The sequence below is a fragment of the Xenopus laevis genome, chromosome 2S (assembly GCF_017654675.1).
Source record: "Xenopus laevis strain J_2021 chromosome 2S, Xenopus_laevis_v10.1, whole genome shotgun sequence".
Classification (NCBI taxonomy): domain Eukaryota; kingdom Metazoa; phylum Chordata; class Amphibia; order Anura; family Pipidae; genus Xenopus; species Xenopus laevis.
The window spans coordinates 65845358-65868277 of NC_054374.1; the positions used below are offsets into that span (position 1 = coordinate 65845358).

Below are 22920 nucleotides of genomic sequence, written 5' to 3' on the forward strand. Positions count from 1 at the left end.
CAAACAAATAACTTATGCTTTCAAAGTTGCCTACAGGGGGTCACCATCTTGTAACTTTGTTAAACATCTTTGCAAGACTAAGACTGTGCACATGCTCAGTGTGGTCTGGGCTGCTTAGGGATTGTCATAAACAAAGCTGCTTGAGTTCTGCATGGCTGGGAAGTAAGGCGGGCCTCCCCTTGCTGTTCATAAGTATGATTGTTTCCCTGCTCAGCAGTTAGGGACCATCTGACAATTCCTATCCACAGCAGTAAATGAAGGGGGAATTTCACTGCATACAGTCTAGTTTCTTATAAAAACAGTATACATTTTTTAATTAAAGTATATTGGAGATAGGTTTTTTTTCATTAAAGAAAGTAGAAATGGGATTTTATTTTTTTGCCTTTACATGCTCTTTAAAGGTAAGTTCCACTGAACACCAATGATCATTTTTTTTAAACCCCTGACCACCAATGTTTTTTATTTAACTTTTATGGGGGACCCTGGCCACCAATGATTATTTCAACTTGTGGGGGGCCCAGGCCATCAATATTTGTTTTTTAACGTATGGGGGGGCTGTCAACCAATGTTTTTTTTTACCTATATGGGGGCCTGGTCACCATTTTTTCTTACCTATAAGGGGGCCCTGGCCAAAAATGGCTTTCAATAACTTGTGGGGGGGTCAATCCACCAATGTTTTTTATTTAACTTGTGGAAGGGGGGCCTGGCCACTGGTGGTTTTTAAACTTGTAGGGGAACTGGCCACTAATTATTTTTTTATAACTTGTAGGGAGGCACTAACCGCCAATGGCTTTTTATAACTTGTGGGGAGGGTTTACTGTTTTAGCTCTGATGAATGTGTGGCCTTTTTACTGTGGGGTGGGCAGGGCTTTGGGAGCCAGCGTGCCCAAAAAATGTTGTCGTACGGGCCCTGTGTTTTCTGATGGCGGCCCTGTATGTAAAACATTATATGCATATACAGTATAAAGTAAATATATACATATATATATATATATATACATACACACACTTTTCATGCTGAACCTATTTCTTTTCTTTGCAAACCTGAAAGTGCTATGTAGCCTATTTTTAGGCAATGCTGATACTTATTTTTAAAAGCCAGCCATAGGATGAAAGATAATTTACACTGCAAATATGCCTTCTTGCAGATTTTTTGACAACTCCGCTTATCAGCCAGTAATCAGACACCCAAACATACCCGTAAAGGTGCAACATAGGAATATGCAGTCCTTTCAGCTGAACTGCAATAGACAACATTCCCCAACATCCTCTGGCTGGTGGAGGATGCTGTGGTCCAATAACACAAAAAAAGTCAAGTTGGTTATACTTGGAGCTGCTAAATTAAACAAAACTGCAGTTGTGTGCACATATAGAAATACCCACCTTCTTTTGTGGTTAGACTGTAACTATTTCTGTACTCACCTGACATTCTTTAGTTAAGTACAAGTTATTCCAGCTCCAGCAATGAGCAACCCAGGAAGTTCAGAACATGTTTTTTTTGTGCTAGCACCATGTGCTTCATACATGTCACAGAGTGCTCACAAATGCAACCGCAATCCATGATAAAACTTTCTAAACGTATTCATACAAATCAACTTCTCCGATCATTTCATTTACTGAGCTGCAAAGGGATGGCGCAACTTTTATTTCCCACTGGAGCATGCAGAACATAGGTAACTGGAAGCTTTTTATGTTCTCAGGGAAGTAAACACAGGCTGAAGCAGTGTGACCTGTTCAGACACAAGATAGAGTTGCCATACCACACGAACACTGGACGTGTATAACAAAGTACACATGTTGCCTGGGAGAATGAACATGCATTTGTCCAACTGGTTTGTATGCAAATGGCCTAATAAGTGATCAGCTGTAACCATGTGTACTGTCAGGTTTATAGGAACTACATGATAATCTTACAATGGGGGTTGCTCATAAAAATAGTTAAAATAATTGTGTTTATTCAAAATGACATGGAGATCTCTTCCAGGACTAATTTGAGTTGATGTACGGATGCAGGCTGATAATTATGCCCTGTTGTTACCGAATATCTCATGAGTGAAGGGAAATGGTTGGGCTGTGCATCAGTGCCACCAAACGTTCCATGCCCCGTATTAAATCATGAACTCCAACGTCAGCGACTCACCTGCGTAAAGAAGATCAGCGAGAACCTCCCCCAGCAACTTGGACGGCCGGAATGAATGACAGGAGCCCTACAGCAAGATGATGGTGCTGCCCAGACTCTGTTTACAGGTGAATTCACGTTGCCCAGCCTAAAGCCTATTCCCCACACGCCCCCTCACAATCTGACAGAGGGGTGGTGTGATCGGGGTTACCTCAGTGCAAATGGTACAGCCTTCAACAGATTGGTTCAAATGAGACCGTGACGTAGGAGCCATGTGACCAAGCTGTGGGGAGGGAGGGGCTGATGCAGTGTGGGTCTGGCCGCTGTGGAATGTAGAATTGTGTAGTTGCCGGGTTGAACTGCTGCAAAGTTGTAGGGGGGAAATTTTGAGAGTTCATATGGGTCACAATGGGCGCTGTGCTTAGGGGCAAATGTGAGCTGCTGGGGGACAGTGGTGTGACGCAGCAAACAGGGTAACAAGGATAATAAAGCTATAGGATGTGTTCAGGGCTGCTGGAGGAATGCAGGGTGCCTGTACATGAGTGCTGGAGGCGTGGCCTGGTGATCTGCAGATTTGCAGTGTGTGACCATTAACAGGGGGGATGCCAGGGAGCAGTTTCTAGAGTGTGTTGTGTACATAGGGTTGCTGCCTTTTCTGGAAAAAAATACCGGCCTTCCCATGTTCTTGTGGTTTTTCTTTATAAATAACATTGGCATCAAGCAACATTTTTACGGGCCAGGCCTGTAAAATACTGGCCAGGTGGCAACCCTAAGTGGGCAGATTTATCAGAGGTCGAGGTGAATTTTTGAATGAAAAAAAAACTCGAATTTCAATTGGTGAACTCTGAAAAATCAAAATTTTTCTTTTTTTGGAAAAACTTCAAATCCAATTTAATCGAATTCCTTTGATTTGTACGATTCGAATTCGGACCGAATACGGACCTATTAGATCGAAAACGGACCTATCGACCAAAAAAAACTTTGACTTCATTTCAGTTTCAGTCTTTTTTAATTCGAATTTCGAGGTTTTTTCAATTCGACCCTGGATAAAAAAAAACGACCTACATTTTTATCGTTTGTTGTTAATAACATTGGCGTCAGGCATTTTTACCAGCCAGGTGGCATCCCAAAGGGCTAGGTCACAGGGGGCATTTTTATATTGCATTGCGGATAGGGTTGCCACCTTTTCCAGAAAAAAATACCGGCCTTGATATAGAGTTATCTTTTTTCCCTATTAATAACATTGGGATCAACCATAATTTTTAAATAAAAATACCGGGCAGGTGGCAACCCTAGTTGTGGAACAGGCACTATAGCAATTTCCACTGGGCGTTTGCAAGCCAACATCCGCCGCAAGATGCCAGCATTTGCGTTTTTCAGAAGATACGCCGTTAAGCCAAGGAAGTGCCACATTATTGAACTGTATAGGATCCACAGGTCTGGAAATACATCACTGAAATATGCCGCATTTTTTCAATATGGCAGCCAAACTCTAGCGAGATGGAATGCACATATACGTATTTGTGGCATTGTCTGGTAGTGGTAGTTATGCTGCGTATTGACTATCAGTCCGGCTACATTTTGCATGTAAATTGCTTTTCGACTTGGCTTTTTTTCACAAACGTTTAATAAAATTCTTTTGAGCAGAATTAGAAAAAACAGAAATGCATGTTGGGAAAAGAAAACAGGCTGAAAAACGCACATTGTCATGTGCATGTGGTTTTATTGATGTATTTACGCTCAATCACCTATTTCTTAAAACACCCCATGTGACCTCGCCCTAAGTCTGATATTTACAGGATGTCTTGGGGATCGTTTGCTCTATGGTGCGCACACACACACTTGTTTTGCTCATCGCACAGACCCAAACTCAGAGCGCACACAACTGACAGCTGCTGGGAAAATAGCATGTACAGGGCACAACCGACATATTTCCACTGACTGCAGTAGGAGGATGAAAAAACCCTTTTCTGTTCTCCAAAAGGGAGGAGCAAGCTGTTCCATTCAGCTGACATAGAACTAGGGTGCAGCATGTCATTTACACAGGACCCAGCAGCACACCCAATCAAGAGGCAGAGGGGGCAGGGTGGCAGACAAACTGCTAAGAATGAGGGTGAGCAGCATCTGAGAGGCCCAGGATGAAAGAAATTCTGTATGTGTCTTTAAACTGTGCCATAGAGCTCAGTGTGATATGTGCAAGGCTGCTGGGGAGCAGAGAGTGATATATACAGGGGGGATGCAATATGATATGTAGAGGACTGCTGGGGGAGGGCAGTGTAATATGTATAGGGCTTTTGGGGGGCTGTGTTGCACTGTTGACCACCAGATCACGTTAGTCTATGGTCCCACTCTCCATACTCTTTTTACACTGTCATATGCATAGTGCTGCTGGGGGAGCACAGTGAAATGTGTTTAGCACAGTGATCCGTTGCATGCAGGCTTCTCTGAATCCTAATTACTTATGCCCCTTTCTTAGCTCCCAAACATTGCAGGAGTCTTTTTCTGTCCCATCTTTCCACCAATACATTCATCCCCCTGGAACCCTGTCACGGGAAAGATTGTTTCCAAAGTGTCTGATGAACTTGTGTAACTGGGGGTGATCCAGTAGGATGTGGCACTGCCAAGACAGATGGTTGGAGAGGCGTAAATATATCCTCCAGTAGCTGCTCAGGGGGTGGAGGTGGGAGGAGCTGGGACATCTTGATCAGTAGCACTGACATTCAGCAAGCTCACAGAACGTGGTGTCCTGGAAGGATTTCCACATTCTCAATTATCTTTCCCATGATGAAAGGGAACAAAGACAAGTTTTTTTTCTTTTCTGTCATATTGTCATTTCATGGAGGCAAGTCTGACTGTTGGCATTTTACAATATCTTAGCTATTGAATAACATTGCAACAAGGGGCATATTTATTATGCTGTGTAAAATAAAAGAAAAGCTGTGTAAAATATTGCATGGTGTGTGGAATATTACGCCATGCGGACGACAGATTGGCCCGCACATCACTGCTTAACAGAGCTCAAGATAAGAAATATATTAACTTATGTAGCAAATTGGAACATTTTACAGAGTTGGTGCCACCCCACTCCACCCAGAGTTGCTCCGTGGAGACATTAGTTGGTGAAAGTTAAACTTTTAACTTCAATTTTAGAAAAACAATCAACATTTTAAAAACCAGCAATGGAAAAAATCTTTATATCCAATAAACTATTTAAAAATAAAAACATGAGAAAAAATGATTACACAATATAAAGGTCTTACAATAGAGGGTCTTGTACTCTCTTAAATGGAGAATTGTAGTAGCTGAAGTTAATACAGACTGTAGCATCTAGAGAGGGCAGTTAATAGCAGGATACTGTAGACTGGGTGGGATAGGATGTGCACATGCATGGCTTAGCTGTTGCTTGTGAGAGAAAAGGAAGAATATTGGCAATATTGCGTAAGATTGACAGGTTTTGAATCAGCTTTAATTCAGTGGGTTGAACAAAAAGATTGCATAAAAATGTGAGGAACTAAAGCCTTTTTTTAACACAATCACTTAATTTCAGGGGCTCAAAAGTAATTGTACAAATTAAGAAATTGAAAATAAAATGTTCATTTCTAATAGTTGGTTGAAAACCCTTTGCTGGCAATGACAGTCTGAAGTCTTGAACTCATGGACATTACCAGCAGTGGCGTAACTATAGAGGAAGCAGACCCCACGGGTGGGGGGGGGAATGGGGGCCCAGACCTTGGGGTCGGCTTCCTCTATAGCTTGGGGTCAGGCGCAAATGCACTTAAACGGGTGGGAGGGGAGAGCTGGGAAGCTACTCCCTACAGTCGACGGCAGGCCCCATTAATGATTTTTCGCTGGGGAGTAGAGCCGGCAGAAGCTGCTCCCTTCACACCCGGCCCCTTCAGCGACTTTTGCCGGGGGAGGGGTTTGAGCAGGTGGAAGCTGCTCCCTTTCCACCCGGCCCCATCAACGATTTTTCACCGAGGGAGGCATTTTAGTTGACAGAAGCTGCTCTATTCCCGCCCGGACCCTTCAACGGTTTTTCGCCAGGGGGGATAGAGCCAGCAGAAGCTGCTCCCTTCCCGCCCAGCCCCTTCAATGATTTTTCGCAAGGGGAGAGCTGGCGGAAGCTGCTCCCTTCAGTCAGCGCCGGGCCCCTCCATGGATTTTTTGCAGGGGGGCCGGGCCAGAGTTGTTACGCCGCTGATCACCAGATTCTGGGTTTCCTCCTTTTTAATGCTCTGCCAGGCCTTTACTGCAGCGACTTTCAGTTACTGTTTGTTTGTGGGCCTTTCTGTCCAAAGTTTAGTCTTCAACAAGTGAAATGCATGCTCAATTGGGTTCAGATCAGGTGACTGACTTGGCCATTCAAGAATATTCCGCTTCTTTGCTTTAATAAACTCCTGGCTTGCTTTGGCTGTATGTTTTGGGTCATTGTCCATCTGTATTATGAAACACCTCCCAATCAATTTGACTGCATTTAGCTGGATTTGAGCAGACAATGTCTCTGAACACCTCAGAATTCATTTGGCTGAGATGCTTATCACATCATCGATAAACATTAGTGTCCCAGTGCCACTGTCAACCATGCACGCCCAAACCATCACATTGCCTCAACCATGTTTTACATAGATGTGGTATGCTTTGGATCATGAGCTGTTCCACGCCTTCTCCATACTTTTTTCTTGCCATAATTCTGGTAGAGGTTGATCTTGGTTTCATCTGTCCAAAGAATGTTTTTTCAAAACGGAACTGGCTTTTTTAGATGTTTTTTCTATAGCAAAGTCCAATCTAGCCTTTCTATTGTTGATGCTTATGAGTGGCTTGCACCTTGCAGTGCACCCTCTGTATTTACTTTCATGCAGTCTTCTCTTTATGGTAGACTTGGATATCGATACACCTACCTCCTGAAGAGTGTTGCTAATCTGTTTGGCTGTTGTGAAGGGGTTTCTCTTCACCATGGAAATGATTCTGCAATCATCCACCACTGTTGTCTTCTGTGGATGTCCAGGTCTTTTTGCGTTGCTGAGTTCACCAGTGCTTTCTTTCTTTCTCATGATGTACCTAACTGTAGATTTTGCCACTCCTAATATTGTAGCATTGTCTCAAATGTTTTTTTTTTCAGTTTTTGCAGCTTAAAGATGGTTTGTTTCACCTGCATGGAGAGCTCCTTTGACCGCATGTTGTCTGTTCACAGCAAAATCCACATGCAAGCACCCTCAAATCAACTCCAGGGCTTTTATCTGCTTCATTGATAATGACATAACAATAGCCTTTGAATCAATGGTCCAATTACTTGAAATGAAGTGATTGTGTTAGTAAAAGGCTTTAGTTCCTCACATTTTTATGCAATCCTTTTGTTCAACCCACTGAATTAAAGCTGAACGTCTGCAGTTCAACTGCATCTGAGTTGTTTCATTTAAAATTCATTGTGGTAATGTACAGAAACAAAATTAGAAGAAAGTTGTCTCTGTCCAAAGATTTATTGGCCTAGCTGTATACACAAGCATACAACACACAAATTGGACATACACAATTTTTTTAGCTTTTTTGCTGTACCATTTTTTTTTTGCTACAATGTTTTATTGGCAATGTGACAAGCATACTAAGTGCATTATATAATACCACATTTGTAGTGATTTTGTTGCATTTTTAGTCTTTTTTTGCATATCCAATAGGAACAGTGATCCTATTGTGATTTTGACCATTAATCACAATAGGCAAAAAAATTTGTTTTGATTGGATTTCAGTAATTTCATTTTGGTGCCTCTACATGCTACATAGTTTGCTCAATCTATGTATATTAAGCAACAAACCGTTCAGAAAACCATTGGTGTTCCGATTTTATGTTGGTCATTTTCTTTCGAGAATATTATAATGTAAATTGTAATATTTGAGATGTTTTTCAGAAATGTCATAAAAAACATAACTTTAGTTAAGCGTAGTTTTGAAGTTAGGTGTAGAAAGACATATATAAAATGTATATAGTATATTACATAGTATTATAGTACTTATATATAGTACTTATTTTACAGTAACCAGAGTTAGTCATGAAAATTCACATACATATTTATATTTGGGGGTATCCATATGGCACATATATTGGTATTGATATGGATACAGAGCATTTAACTGTTCAGAAAACCCCTGGCCTTCATATTTAATATGGTTTATGTTGGTACACAAGGATATGTGGGGGTGTGATGGTATAAATTGAAAACACTCAATAGATTTTCAAACATTTATTTAAAAATGTTGAATTTAGAAAAGCTTTGCAGTTTGATAGTTTGGAGCAGAAAGATATATTTATCCATTTTGGATATGGCAGAATGTGTACTTTTAAGAATATAGGATTTTCAGAGGCATTGGTTCTGTTCGGTTGTCTTGTGACTCATAATACGAACACAGGGCACTTATTTTACAGCAGCCAGTATATGTGGGGCATATGATTATGTAGAATGCAAGCTTTGAGGAAATCTTAAGAAAACTGCTACATTTAGCAAAGCTTTGCAATTTGGTAGATTTTGCAGTAGTTCCTATGGCAATTTATATTTCTTGTTTTTATTCTGGAGTCTCTACATGGCACACCTTTTAGTAATTTATTTGACATCAAACTGCTTGGTGGCAGGGCCGGAACTAGGGGTAGGCAGAGTAGGCACGTGCCTAGGGCGCAAAGCTGGGGGGGCGCCAGGCACATACCTGCTCTGTCGCCTACCCCATGTCTGGTCCTCTCACTCTCCGTCTTCCTGCGGGCGATTGATGCTTCTGCGCATGTGCGCACGTCGATTGACGCTTCTGCGCATGCGCGCTGGCGTTAACACGCGCATGCGCGCCGGCGTTAATTTGCGCATGCGCGCCAGCGTCAACTTGCGCATGCGCGCACACAGCCGGCGCAGCGTCGGCCCAGGTTGCCTAGGGCGCCCACCCAGTGTGGCCCGGCTCTGCTTGGTGGAACCTGGTATTCATATTTATGGAGTTTTATATAGGTGCCTAATGGTGTGCGGCAAAACTGTGAGATGATTTTTCAGAATGTGTATAAAATTATATAAAAACTTAAGCACTGAAATTTGATAGTTTTCAGTAGAAAGACATATTATTTACCTATTCTGGATATGTGTACATTACAAAATACATTGTTTCTTTGAATAATGTACTGTACTGCTGGGAGTTTCTAATCTATACAATCTATACATACTTGGTACTGGCATATTGGGGAGACATGGGGCATTTTAAATCAGTTGAGTTTGTGCATTAAAGAAAAAATTTTGTGATATATTTTGTGATTGGTCAACAAAATCAACCATTCACGCACTCAGAAGTAGGCGGGGCTAGGGAGATTACAGGAACTGAAGGCACTTTGGCAGAGCAGTGAAAAGAATGATCAGTAAGCTTTCACCTGCACCTCTCTCTAACTGAATCCCTGCTGCGGGTTTCTTCCCTTCTCCTACAGGTACTATATATATATATATATATATATATATATATATTGTGACAAAGAGCTATGTCCCAATAGGCTGCCTGTATATGATGGGAGGTATTTAGCACCCAGCCTGAGGTATTGGCTCCTTTAAATCTCCAGGGTAAGACAGGCTAGGACCCTGGAGCAAGGATAGTTCAGTATGCTGCCCAATTAGTCCGCAGGTGGGACTGGTTAAGAGAGCCTGGTGGCGGGGAGTGGGAGTGTGTTGTACTGGGAGTCAGAGAGAACTTCTGAACACACGCTGTGAAGTGATGTGCACAAACTGTGTATTTGACTGCAACTCAAAAGAGCGACTGTTTGTTACCACCGCAAGGAACTTTCCTGTGTACTGTAACACTGCAAACCGGTGATGTTTTCCTTATTATTGACTGTTATAGCACGGAACTTGTGCCTGTTTAAGTTGTCCGGTTTGAACAATAAAACCCCAGGCAGGAGCCTGTTTCATTTTTGTTGCAAACCTAAGCCTCGTGTCTCCTCTGTAAGAACTGTTTTACCTGAGCCCTACCCGCTGTTTTGAGCTATTCCCCACAATATATATATATATATATATATATAATATATATATATACTGTATGTTATACAGGCTGCTTAATCTTTTCCTGTGAAAAGGGAGCTTGGGTTTATTTGTTTGGGTGTCTTTGTTTTGTTTTTTTTGTACTTGAAGGGTTTTTTTTTTTTTCTACTTTTTTTAATTGATTTGTTTGCAATCCTCATGAGACTACATGTCTGCCAAACACATTAAATGGGAAGGGTTACCACAGGGCTAAAGGTGACATAAATAGAAAAGCAGGATAATAGAGTGAGAGCAGAAGGTGACATGTAGGTGCAAGAGCTGTGTGCAGAATAGGGGCTTTCTTTTACTACCCAAAATAGAACGAGGCATTTGGGTACAAGTATTGGGTACAGTGGGTACAAGAATTAAATGCAGTAGTCGAAGTCAGTGGGGGGCAAAAGAATACTGAGAAAATAAGAGTACGATAAAGGGGGAACAAAGTGCAGAAAAATATATAAAAGAAGATAATATAGTGTGAGGGGGTATATGAGTAAAGAGTAACAAAAATGGAAGGAGATTTTGTAGGAGGGAATGGATAGGGGAGCAAAAGGGGTTGGGGGACCAATAGATAATAAAAGTGCTTTTTTTGTACAAGGGAAAACGTAGAGCTTTGTTAAAAAAAAACAATAGTGTCAATATCCGCTACCTTAAAGTCAGACCCAGATTTACAATCTGTGGGTTCTGGCAAATGCCAGAAGGGCTGTAAGATGCCATAGTCAGTGACTATTTAGTGGGCTTGTATGGGTGACTGTGCCTATTTTAAATCCTAGTTCATGCCTGCTTACATTTGCTGTATGTACATTGTCTGGTGTGTCAGTATTCACTGCTTTTCATTGTATATAACATGCTAGTTTTGTTGTATGCACTGCACTCAGATCCTCTCTTTTTCACAATGCTGTGTCTTGTTCAAATAAATACATGGTTGCTAGGGTAAGTTGGACCCTACCAAACAGATTGCTGAAATTGCAAACAGGACGGCTGATGAAAAAAAAGCTAAATAAAATAACTAAAAAAACACAAATAATAATAACCAATTGCAAATTTTCTGAAATTCACTCTCTGATTTTACAAAAATCCTTCCTAAAATAGGACACCTAACAAAAAAGATTACCCCTTTATTATGGATGAGAAAAATTAGGGGGGAACAACTGTAAAATCAACTTGAGCATTTTGGGTTGGAAAAGCACTTACACCTGCTCTTCTGCACGGTTCCCATTGAAATCAGTGGGAGGTGCACAAGGTAGTTGCGAGAGTAACTTTTTTTTTAGCAGCATGTAATACTGTATCTGACTTTAGGATTAAGTCAGCTATAGTATGGTCAACTTTAGTCTTCCCAAACAAAAAATCCACCCTCCGCCTATGCACACCAGTTTTACAAGTGCAGGGCAACACTACATTAACACTACATTATACTGTCATCACTTACTGTTCCTTTAAGGCCTCTCCCCTGTTAAAAATTCCCCTTTCTTCTGTTTTTACATTCTATATTGCTCAATGCTGCTTCATTGCCTCTGTGCAATGCAACAAAACAGCAATTTATTCAAAGTTTATCTTCAAATTAACGTTAGCAAGATGTAAGCAGTCATATATATTTTTTTATTTTTTTGTATACAATTTTTTATTACATTTTGTATTCAACACTCTCCAGTTTTGAATTTCAGCAAGCTGGTTGCTAGGATACACTTTACCTTAAAGGGCACCAATCATGACCAAAATCATTTCCTAAGTAAATACACTATGTGAAAGTTCAAGAAATCCGATTTTTAAAACAGTTAGAATTGTTTGTATAATGTAAATGATCAGCTCACTATTCCTTCTGCAAGATCTCCCCTATCTCCCCTGCAGTTCTAGCTGAGGCAGCCATCTTGGATTTCACTGGCTCCTCCTATATCTTCCCAGCCAACTGTAGCTCTGAAATCTCGCACATGCTCAGTTGAAATTCCTTGTTGCTTATCAACCCTTCTAAGCTATTTTCAAATCAGCCAAACCTGTGTGTTAGCTGCTGTTCAGTAGTGCTGCCACCTGCTGGAAGTTACTGTGTGTCCTTCATTTGCATAATGACATCACCAGCAGGGGACAAGATAGGGAAACCTCCTGATACTTCTAGTGGAGGAGTTTACTAAAACAAGGCATTCTGGGTAGAATACTCAAAGCAGTGTTACAATCTGAGCATGCTCCTGAAATTTGCATATTAGAGTCTCTGTTATAGTCACAGTATGGCCTCCCTCAGTGAAAGAACCCATTTGACAAAGTAAGGGATTTTTTTAAAACCTGCAGTTTTTTCAAAAAACTATATATGTAGTTTGATTAAACGTGTTTAGCTTGTACTGGTCAGTTTGTTAATATGTGTTTGATTTTGGCTGTGATAGGTGCCCTTTAATACTCAAGCAAGGGATTCAATGAGAGACTGGACAAAGAAAAATAGAGTGTCTGAATAGAAAGAAAAGAAATCTAAAGTAATATCATTTTTACCCTTACAGAGCAAGTCTGGAAGGAAGTAAATAAAAGGATAGAAAATGAAAAACAAAATTAAAAATTGCTAAGAACAGGGCATTCTATACAAAAATAACTTAAAGATATTCTTCCATAGGATAGCATTGTTGCAATTGGTGCAAGCTTGGCAGGAAAAGTGTGTAATCACATGAAAATGCAGTTGATGACATAACTTTAGCAAAAGCTCTTAGGGGGTTATTTATGAAAATCTGAATTTATCTCACTATTTTTGGAAATCGACTTAATCTGCACAGATTTGTCCCTCCCCTATTTATCATTAAATTTTCCTGAAAAACTCTTGTGTGGGAAAAGTCTCAATAAGATTGTAAAAAAAATCCAAATCTGCGTCTTTTCCGAGTTTGCCGCCAAATACTGCGACTTTTTCAGAAACTCATCACAAATCAGGCTTGGCAGGTCTAAATTGGAGTTTTATTCTGACTTTTAACACCATCAGGGTTTAATCACGAAAAATATGAGGTTTTTTTCTAAGAAAAAATGGTGGTTTTCCCCTTTAGGGTTCAAGCACACGGGCAGATTCGGGGAGATTTAGTCGCCTGGCGACTAATCGCCTCTTCTGCAGGGCGACAATCTCCACCAACTGCCTTCCTCCTGCCTGCCACCTGCTATAATGACAAAACGGAAGCGCCAATGCACTCGCGGCGCTTCGATTTCTGAAGTCGCACGAAGTTGCCTCACGGGCTACTTTGGAAATCGAAGCGTTGCAAGTGCATTGATGCTGGCGTATTGTCCTTATAGCAGACAGAAGGCAGTTCGGGGAGATTGTCCCCCCCCCCCCGCAGAAGAGGCGATTAGTCGCCAGGCAACTAAATCTCCCCGAATCTGCCCGTGTGCTTAAACCCTTAAAATTCTAACCATAAAAAAATCGGTCTTTGATAAATAACCCTCTTAATGTCTTCATACATGACTATTAACTATACATGTGCCAACTATTTCTACCTAATGAGCTTCCCATGAATCTGTATATGCAGGGTTGGACTGGGGGGCCCAAGGCCCACTGGGGCTGCTGTCTCAGTGCCCCCTCCCCTGCCACATTTCATTATGACTGCGTGTGCCGAGACCGGAATATAATTTCTGCAGGGAGTGGATCTGGGCCGACGGGGCCCACTGGGTTTTTTCCCAGTGTGCTGCTGGCCCATTCCAACCCTGTGTATAGGTATATCAAATAATGCATTTAACAAAACAATGCAGTGCATATCCAAAGCTCCTTTTTAAATATACATGTGCCAGCTTATAAATAGTACATTTTCAGTGAATCTGTGCAGTTATAAGCAATGCCTTTACCAAAGCAATACAGTATATGCGCCAACTATTTTCACATCAGAATCACCCTTGACCTAATAAGGTGCCTCCAGGTCCAGATTTGTGGCGAGGCCACAAAGGCCCGGGCCTAGGGCAGCAAGGTGATGGGCAGCATGCTGCCGAGCCGCATTTCAAGAGGCGCTAATCGATATCGTTTCGGCACATGCTTCTGCAGAGGGTTGGGGAATTTACCTATAATCTGGATATTTGGCTCCGCTATTGCATCGCTGAAGTTTTAATTGTGGAGGTGGGGGTGTTGTTGGGGCTGCAGCAGCCCTAGGATCGCCCCTGGATATATACCAAAGTTTTCATGCAATAATAGACAGGGTGTTTGTTGCAGCAACTAAACAACTCAAAAATTAATTTTCATAGGCAATAGTAAAAACTACTGCAGTGAAAACACTTCAGTCACGTAATTGTGTGTAGATGTGCATTTTTGCACAACACTTTTGGGGGAAGATTTATCAAGGGTCGAAGTGAAGTCGAGGAAATTTTCGAAGTTAAAAAATTCAAAATTCAAAGTAATTTTTTGGATACTTCGACCATCGAATAGGATACTACGACTTCGAATTTACTTCGACTTCGATTTGAAGTAACCCTGTAAGGAACATAATTCTTTGGCAACTTTATTCTATTGACACCATATAGTTTACTTTATACAAACAGACACCATTCAAACTTGCTTGATTGATGAATCAATCATTATTAAGCCTCCATGCCTCTTCTCTCAATATATATTCTATCTATCTATAATATTTTTCCTTGTACTGCCAAACTATTAATAGATTGACATTAATGCCTTTTTATTTGCATGTTAACATATAAAAACCAGAAAGCAATAGAATAATAATAAATGCAGGAATGTAAGGACCACACAGTATTGGACTCAACCTCCTAGAACCAACAACTGATCTAACATCAAGATAAACAGTACCAAATATGGTACTGGCTTATAATTACAGGCTTATAATTGAAATAAGAAAATGTTAATAGGAATTTTCTATAACAGGGCCCACCAGGAAATCCTCTGCAATCATCCAGTCCAGCCATATATACATATATAAAATTTGTACATTGGTTAGACCTCCCACTGGAAGGTATATTTACCTAGGACCCAAGCAGCCTCTTGTCTTGCTGTTACAACTCTTTACATATGGAACTGGGATATTACCAGGATACAAGTGTTTGGAGGGGTAACACTAATGTTACATATGTGCACACTACTGGTTACCAGGTTTCCCTCATTTATTCCATTTTTAATCAGACTTACTGTAGTTAGCTACTCCCTGGTAGGTAGGGTAAATGAGACTTTAGCAACCACACAGCCAAATAATTCCTGGAGAGCTGCTGGAAATTCTAGAAAATTGTAGAAATTCTATAGTTCCTAAATACGTGAGCCACGCAAGCTGCTTAAATATGCAAAGTTGTTGTACAGCGCTACAGGAGATGATGAAGAAAATAACAGTGATAAAAAGACTGTAGTCTGCTATGAGCTTATCCATCACTAATATCTTTCCAGTCTCATTCTGTATGATACACTGGCTGTTTGACAGGGACTGACTTCCACCAGTCTAGCAGTCAGATACATCTTTATGTAGGGTCAGACTGGATTTTGGGGGGCCCACCGGGTTACAAAGTTCCGGAGGCCCCCCTGTGCGCATGTGCAAATGGTGCGGGGCGAATGCATGAACGGTGCCATGAGGCGCTCAAGCGCAAACGGTGCCGCGTGCACCTCCCCAAATGTTTTTTTCTGTGGCCCGGCACATCGGGAGAGAGGGTCTGGGATGGCAGGGGCCCATGAAGGCTGGGGCCCACTGGGTTTTTCCAGTCCGACCCTGTCTTTATAATAAGCTTGATGGTATATACCAGCATTGTCTTTACCTGGGGAAACACATTTAGCAAAGATTTCTTAGAGTGTTAATTCACAGATGTTGTTTTGAAAAAGGTAATATTCCAGAGACTCTGTACCCCAGTGAACTCTCACCGCACATATATATATTTTCCTTGGGATTTACACCCCCTAAAGCAAGTTGGGGGAAATTCTAACTGATGAAGCCTTTGCAGAATCAAGAGACAGTCATAACCCCCTTCTTTCACAAAAGTATTTGTGGAGACCTTTACAATATTTCTTGCTTTACTCCCCTTTAAGAAGCAGACCAATCTTGTGACCATTTGGGCAAATATCCCAAAGATCTGTTTTTATCAATCAAATTATAATATTGTATAGAAATAGTGCTTTTTTTCTGCTCCCATTTCTACAGGTTGATTCAAACTTTATGTAGTTCCCATAAATATAAGTAGCCGGTGTGATCGATGTATCTAGTCAGGGGCGCTTAGTCAATGAGGATCGTTGAGTAACTCAGGCAGCAGCACCCCACTTGGTACCAACAAAAATTTGGCACTTCTAGCACAGAGAGCACAATTATGCTCTCTGCGCTAGCGTGCTGGCCCTCTCCGCCGCCCTTGTGGACCCCCCGGACCAAAAAGGTGAGAGCACCGGGGAGGGCAGCAGCAACACCAAGCTGCCTCAAGCTGGCGGAGGGGCGAGGATCGCCCCTGTATCTAGTTATACCTTTTGCTGTTCAGCATGTCATAAGAGCACCCTAGCTCATCTCGCCTACCTTTGTAATCTAGTGGCCCACTATCTGAAATAAGCAGGGGCATTTTGTAAACCAGTTTATTCTTAAAAAGATGGGCTGGGTATGGAAGAAAAAATGTGCCACCAGAACTGCTCTTCCTCGAGTTTTTTCACGAATCGCTCAAATTTTTCTGGCTTTTTCCCAAAAAGCCTTAATTTTTCGTATTTTTGCCCGAAAAGTCTGAAATAGTTTGAAATAGTTGGATTTTTGGGCTAATTCCAGCACAGACCACAGAAACTTGCAAGTAGGATAGGGACCTCTCCCATTGAATTAAACACTTGAGTTTTTTTTCCATTAACAATTCAGATTTTATAGTAAAAAAAACTAAAATTTTTTGAAATTCTGACTTTAATAAATAAACCCCCTAACTGTTTATACAAATATCTAGGACTGTTCACTTCAAAAAACACAGTGCACAGTCCTATTGGCTTTCTTATGAAATCGTCTACTCTATGTGAAATGTGGGGGTGGATTGGGGACAGATAGGAGATGGACAGCAAAGAAAATCAGCCTGCCTGGGAGCTGTTATCTGGTTATCTTCACATTGTTATGCTGATAAGCTGCTGGGGAGAAGGGATGGGGGTAGAGTTGCCACCCGGCCCGTATTTTACCGGCTTAGCTGGTAAAACACCTGCCAAGGCCGGGGCCGGTATTGCAAATTCCGGTAATTTGAAATACCCTTTAAAAAAAGCCCCTGGCCTGCCCCCAATTCGAAAATAACTTACCTTTTTTCCAGCGCTGTGCGATGTTGCTCCGCCCCTTTTGTGGCACACCGCGTAGCCCCGTCCCATTTTATCGGCACACTGCGTAGCTCCGCCCCTTTTTTAAGTGTCGCGTTGCGTAGCTCCGCCACCTTTTGGTGCCCGCCCCCCCCCCCACTGGCCGGTAAAATTTTTTAATAAAGGTGGCAACCCTAGATGGGGGTGATATCACTCTGACTTGACTTGCAGTGCAGCAGTAAAGAGTGACTGAAGTTTATCAGAACACAAGTCACATGACTGGGGGCACAGGGGAAACTGACAATATGTCTAGCCTCATAGCAGATTTCAAAATTATATATTAAAAAATCCATTTGCTCTTTTGAAAAACTGATTTCAGTGCAGAAGTCTGCTGGAGCAGCACTGTTAACTGATATCTAATATGTCATTCAAAAAACTGTTAAATGATGCATTTTGAAAAAAAAAGTTTTCTGTGACAGTATCCCTTTAATCACTCCTGGTGCAGACACTTAAGAGACAGGTAAGATTTACAAATCTCAAGGTACGTGTTTTTGGTTGTATAATTATTTTTAGATTTAAAAAAAATTAATTTCAATGTTTTTTATTGGGCAATTTTTAAATTTTACAACACAGACTTTGCATAAAAGTCAATATATATATATAATGTACATAGCCTTGTTTACTTAAATGCTTAATAACATATACGGCATTTTAACATAACATAGTTAAAGATACAGTGTTTCTTGTATAAAGAAAGAAACTAGGCCTAGGTTTATATAAAGCAAATTGTCTCCTTGCAGGCCTTTTCGAACCATAAAAACTAAGAAGTCCAAGTAGAATATAATAATCAAAAATAAAACATTGTAATAGTCTTTAAGCTAAAGTATCATCTCAGAATACATTTTACTCTATTTCCGGTATCACCTTCTTTGTATCAATCCTTATATAAAGTATTCCAGAGAAATAAATTTAAGTTTTTAAGTGAACCAGAGCTTTTTCTTATACTTATTTTGTGAATTACCCAAAGTGACATACAATACAAAAAAAAAAAAAAAGGACTACATCTACAACTAAACTACACTAAAACTACACTTAATTTGCTGTAAACCATATTTGTTGCATTAGTAACTTATAACACAACCATTGTGAGAAAGTATCTTCTTCTTTCTAGCAGTATCATCCAGAGTCGGCGAATATACATGCATACATATGTAAGAGGATAGCAGGCCCGGACTGAGAATTACAATAGGCCCTGGCATTTCAGGTACACAGAGGCCCACTCTGCCAACACAGAGGCCCAAACAGCCCCAACCAGCCCACTAAATACTGACTTTCTATGGGACCTTATAGCAGCCCCTCTGGCATTTGCCAGAACCCACAGATTGCCAGTCCGGGCCTGGAGGATAGTAGATAGAACAACTAACCAATTAAATCTATGAATAATTTTGTTTCAGGATAAACCATTGACCACATTCTAATTTTAGCCATAAATGAATCTAGAGATCCAATTTTTGTTGCCCACGCCTTTTCTGCAGAAAGATTAAATTCTACCCTTTTTATTATCTCCTCAATTTTTGGGATATAATTCAGTTTCCAATTTTCTGCTAATAGGATTCTAGTGGAGACATAAACATGGTTATGAATAAATCTTTCTCTTGGTGGTAAGTCAATGACTTTCAGGTGTAACAAAGCCATGTGAGGAGGAATATGAGATAGGTTAACTGGAAGTCTTTTTAGTATGTTCTCCACTTCCTTCCACATGTCCTGAATCTTAGGACACTCCCAAAACACATGTTCCAGTGTTCCTTCCATACCACAGTCTCTCCAGCATAGTGGGGAAGCACTGGGGTCAAACCTGGTGATCTTGTCTGGGGTCATATACCACCTCCATAACATTTTAAGCAGATTCTCATGGTGAGAGACACAGCAGGACGACCTTTTTAATGTCCTCATAGCAAGTTCCCAATCCTCTTGTGTTATATCTTCTTTAAGATATTCCTGCCATCTATCTAATTGCTTATGGGGTATTCCTTTTTGATTATTTAGTAATGTTCGGTAAAAGAGAGCCGTACCTTTCAGGTGTGAATTCTCAGGTGATAATAACTTTTTTATCTGAGGGGGAAGTTTAATTGATATAGGATTGTGCGTTTTAAAGTATTTTTGGATTTTGTTGTATTTATGTACATCTGAACTAGGTAGACCATATTGCCGAACAAGTTCATCAAAAGGCCTAAGCTCCGAGTCCTGGAATAATTTATCAACTGAGCTAAGTCCCAGTTCAGTCCAGTTATCTAAAGAGACTTTTTTCATTACATACATTAAGTTATTTAAAGGAACCGAGACTTCAGATGCCAGTGGTTCATCTGAGCACTTCTTAACTAATTCTTGCCATGTTTTTATAGTATTAGCTATTACTGTATTTGAAACTTTAGTATTAGTCTTCCATGTTAGTTTTGTTTCTAGTAGATTCTTATAAGGAACACTAGGGTTGTGTCTCTGCTCCAACTCAATCCACTGTTTGCTCAACTCACCTGTCCAAATCCCTCTGGACTGTTCCAGGACTGTAGCTTTGTAATATAGTTCTAGGTTTGGTACTCCAAAACCCAGATTAGAGGCATGTAGTGTCAGAACTTTGTAAGAAAACCTAGCCTTGTTAAAAAGAACAAATTTGTTAAGTAAATTTTGTAATGGGGGAAAAAATCTTGGGGGTACTTTGATGGGGAGATTCCTAAATAGATATAATAATTTGGGGAGGATCATCATTTTGAACGCTGCCACTCTTCCCAACCACGAAAATTCCATCTTTGTAAGTGCTTCCAACTGTGTTTTCAACCTAGAGATCCACGGTTCAAAATTTTCCTTGTATATTTGTGATATGGAGGGGGTAATGTATATGCCTAAATATTTAATTGATTTTTCTGGCCAGGAATAAGAACATATATTTTTAAGGGAGGTAATTGTTTTTGAGTCTAGATTACAAGGTAAAACCATTGTTTTATTTTTGTTTAATTTATAGTAAGATATTTTGGAGAAATTATTAAGTTCTAATTCTAAATTTGGGAGTGATATTGTGGGATTTTGTAAATATAATAGAATATCATCGGCGTATAAGCCTAATTTAACTTCCAGATCACCAAGCTTAACTCCATGTATCAGGTTATTATCCCTGATTCTCTGTGCTAAAGGTTCCAATGTCAATATAAAAATCAGAGGGGACAAGGGGCAACCTTGGCGTGTGCCATTCGTAATTGTAAAGGGACTGGATAAAGAACCTGAAGATGAAGATAGTACCCTAGCTGATGGTTCAGTATATAGTGCCATTATGGCCTTATGCAGGTAACCAGAACACCCAAATTTTCGTAAGACAGTAGACAAATATGTCCAATTGACCCTGTCAAATGCCTTCTCTGCGTCCAAAGAGACAAACGGAGAAGGCCCTCGACTGAGGCCTAATTCATGCAAAAGTGCTAGCACCTTTCTAGTAGCATCACTAGTCATCCTACCTTTAACGAATCCTACTTGATCAATATTTACTAATTGGGGAATTAATGGGGCTAGTCTGTTGGCTATGATTTTGGCGTATATTTTAAGATCTGTGTTCAATAGGGAGATGGGCCGGTAACTGCTTGGATCACTTAAGTCTTTGTCTTCTTTGGGGATTACTGAGATAATTGCTGACAGAGATTCTTGGGGAAATTTACCTACTTTAACAACTTCGTTGAACATCTCTATTAACGGTTTGATTAATATGATATATATAGATATATTAGATTTAAAAAAAATTAAATGCGCTTACAACAGCTATGAATGCTTTAATAAAAATAGAGATTGGATTTCATGTTTAATTTTAAATTACTTTTATTATACAGATTTTTGTGTCTGGGTGACCGGTCTTTAGGGCAGTGACACACAGACCAGCTAATTATATCAGCTATATGCGCATCGCTACCATCATGATCAGTGGGAAGCACCTCAGGTTGTTCCAGACCTGCGAGTATCACTAATGCATTGTTGTCACTGGATAAGGGGCCCGGCCGCTATAGGCAGTGGGTGTTTTGTAGAAATACTATATATTCAAAACCTCAAAAATAAATATGATTCCTGGTCTTTTAAGTTTAAAAGAAAGAACTACTAAAGCCTGTGTGATTGCACCATATAACTTATTATAGTAATTACAGTCCAGACCGGCAGTGTGCTGCTCGTTTAGTACTGCTCAAAATACATTAGCTTCAGGACTCGCCTGGTACGTATGTTAATTTAAGAGGCAAGCTATTTTTGTTATGAAAAACTGGAGAATGCAGAAGTTTGGAATCTTTGCAGTAGTACAGGATGGGAGAGAAAACAAGGACTTTAAAAGCATGGACAATTTGTGTTCAACATATATTAGAAACCTGCAAAAGGTGTTCATCATATCTCAGGGAACTATACATTAAATGTGCTGAATGTGGACCTCCCGAATTTCTTCTCTGTTTACAGGTACTTGCATGTGCCCTTAGTTTTTTTCAGACAATGCCGTCAGAAAGCAGAAAAATAACTTACCAGTCTTAATTCTGCATAATATAAAATGTGCCAAGTCATATTTATGTGATGGTTTTTTTTTTTTTGAATTTCTGAATTTTTCTTGCAAGAAAAAGCCAGAGAAATATTTCTTTAAAAGATAATGATTAAGAAAGGTATTTTACTGTTATCCATTAAAAAAAAAATAGTGGTGATTTTAACATTTTGAACGCTGCCACTCTTCCCAACCACGAAAATTCCATCTTTGTAAGTGCTTCCAACTGTGTTTTCAACCTAGAGATCCACGGTTCAAAATTTTCCTTGTATATTTGTGATATGGAGGGGGTAATGTATATGCCTAAATATTTAATTGATTTTTCTGGCCAGGAATAAGAACATATATTTTTAAGGGAGGTAATTGTTTTTGAGTCTAGATTACAAGGTAAAACCATTGTTTTATTTTTGTTTAATTTATAGTAAGATATTTTGGAGAAATTATTAAGTTCTAATTCTAAATTTGGGAGTGATATTGTGGGATTTTGTAAATATAATAGAATATCATCGGCGTATAAGCCTAATTTAACTTCCAGATCACCAAGCTTAACTCCATGTATCAGGTTATTATCCCTGATTCTCTGTGCTAAAGGTTCCAATGTCAATATAAAAATCAGAGGGGACAAGGGGCAACCTTGGCGTGTGCCATTCGTAATTGTAAAGGGACTGGATAAAGAACCTGAAGATGAAGATAGTACCCTAGCTGATGGTTCAGTATATAGTGCCATTATGGCCTTATGCAGGTAACCAGAACACCCAAATTTTCGTAAGACAGTAGACAAATATGTCCAATTGACCCTGTCAAATGCCTTCTCTGCGTCCAAAGAGACAAACGGAGAAGGCCCTCGACTGAGGCCTAATTCATGCAAAAGTGCTAGCACCTTTCTAGTAGCATCACTAGTCATCCTACCTTTAACGAATCCTACTTGATCAATATTTACTAATTGGGGAATTAATGGGGCTAGTCTGTTGGCTATGATTTTGGCGTATATTTTAAGATCTGTGTTCAATAGGGAGATGGGCCGGTAACTGCTTGGATCACTTAAGTCTTT

The 22920-nt window shown here is 40.2% G+C and overlaps 1 protein-coding gene across 6 annotated transcripts in view; it reads right to left on the reverse strand.

The window, feature by feature from the left end:
* acaca.S (acetyl-CoA carboxylase alpha S homeolog) overlaps positions 1 to 2357 on the reverse strand; it is a 232533-nt gene extending 230176 nt beyond the window's left edge. For 2 of the 6 annotated variants that reach the window (XM_018249417.2, XM_018249415.2), the window contains exon 1: positions 2141 to 2352. The gene's annotated coding sequence lies outside the window, so the exon portion shown is untranslated. Of the gene's footprint in view, positions 1 to 1422; positions 2103 to 2140 lie in introns of those variants that run through there. The other 4 variants (XM_018249416.2, XM_018249413.2, XM_018249414.2 and 1 more) reach the window with 3 other exon arrangements.
* Between the last annotated feature and the right edge of the window lie 20563 nt (positions 2358 to 22920).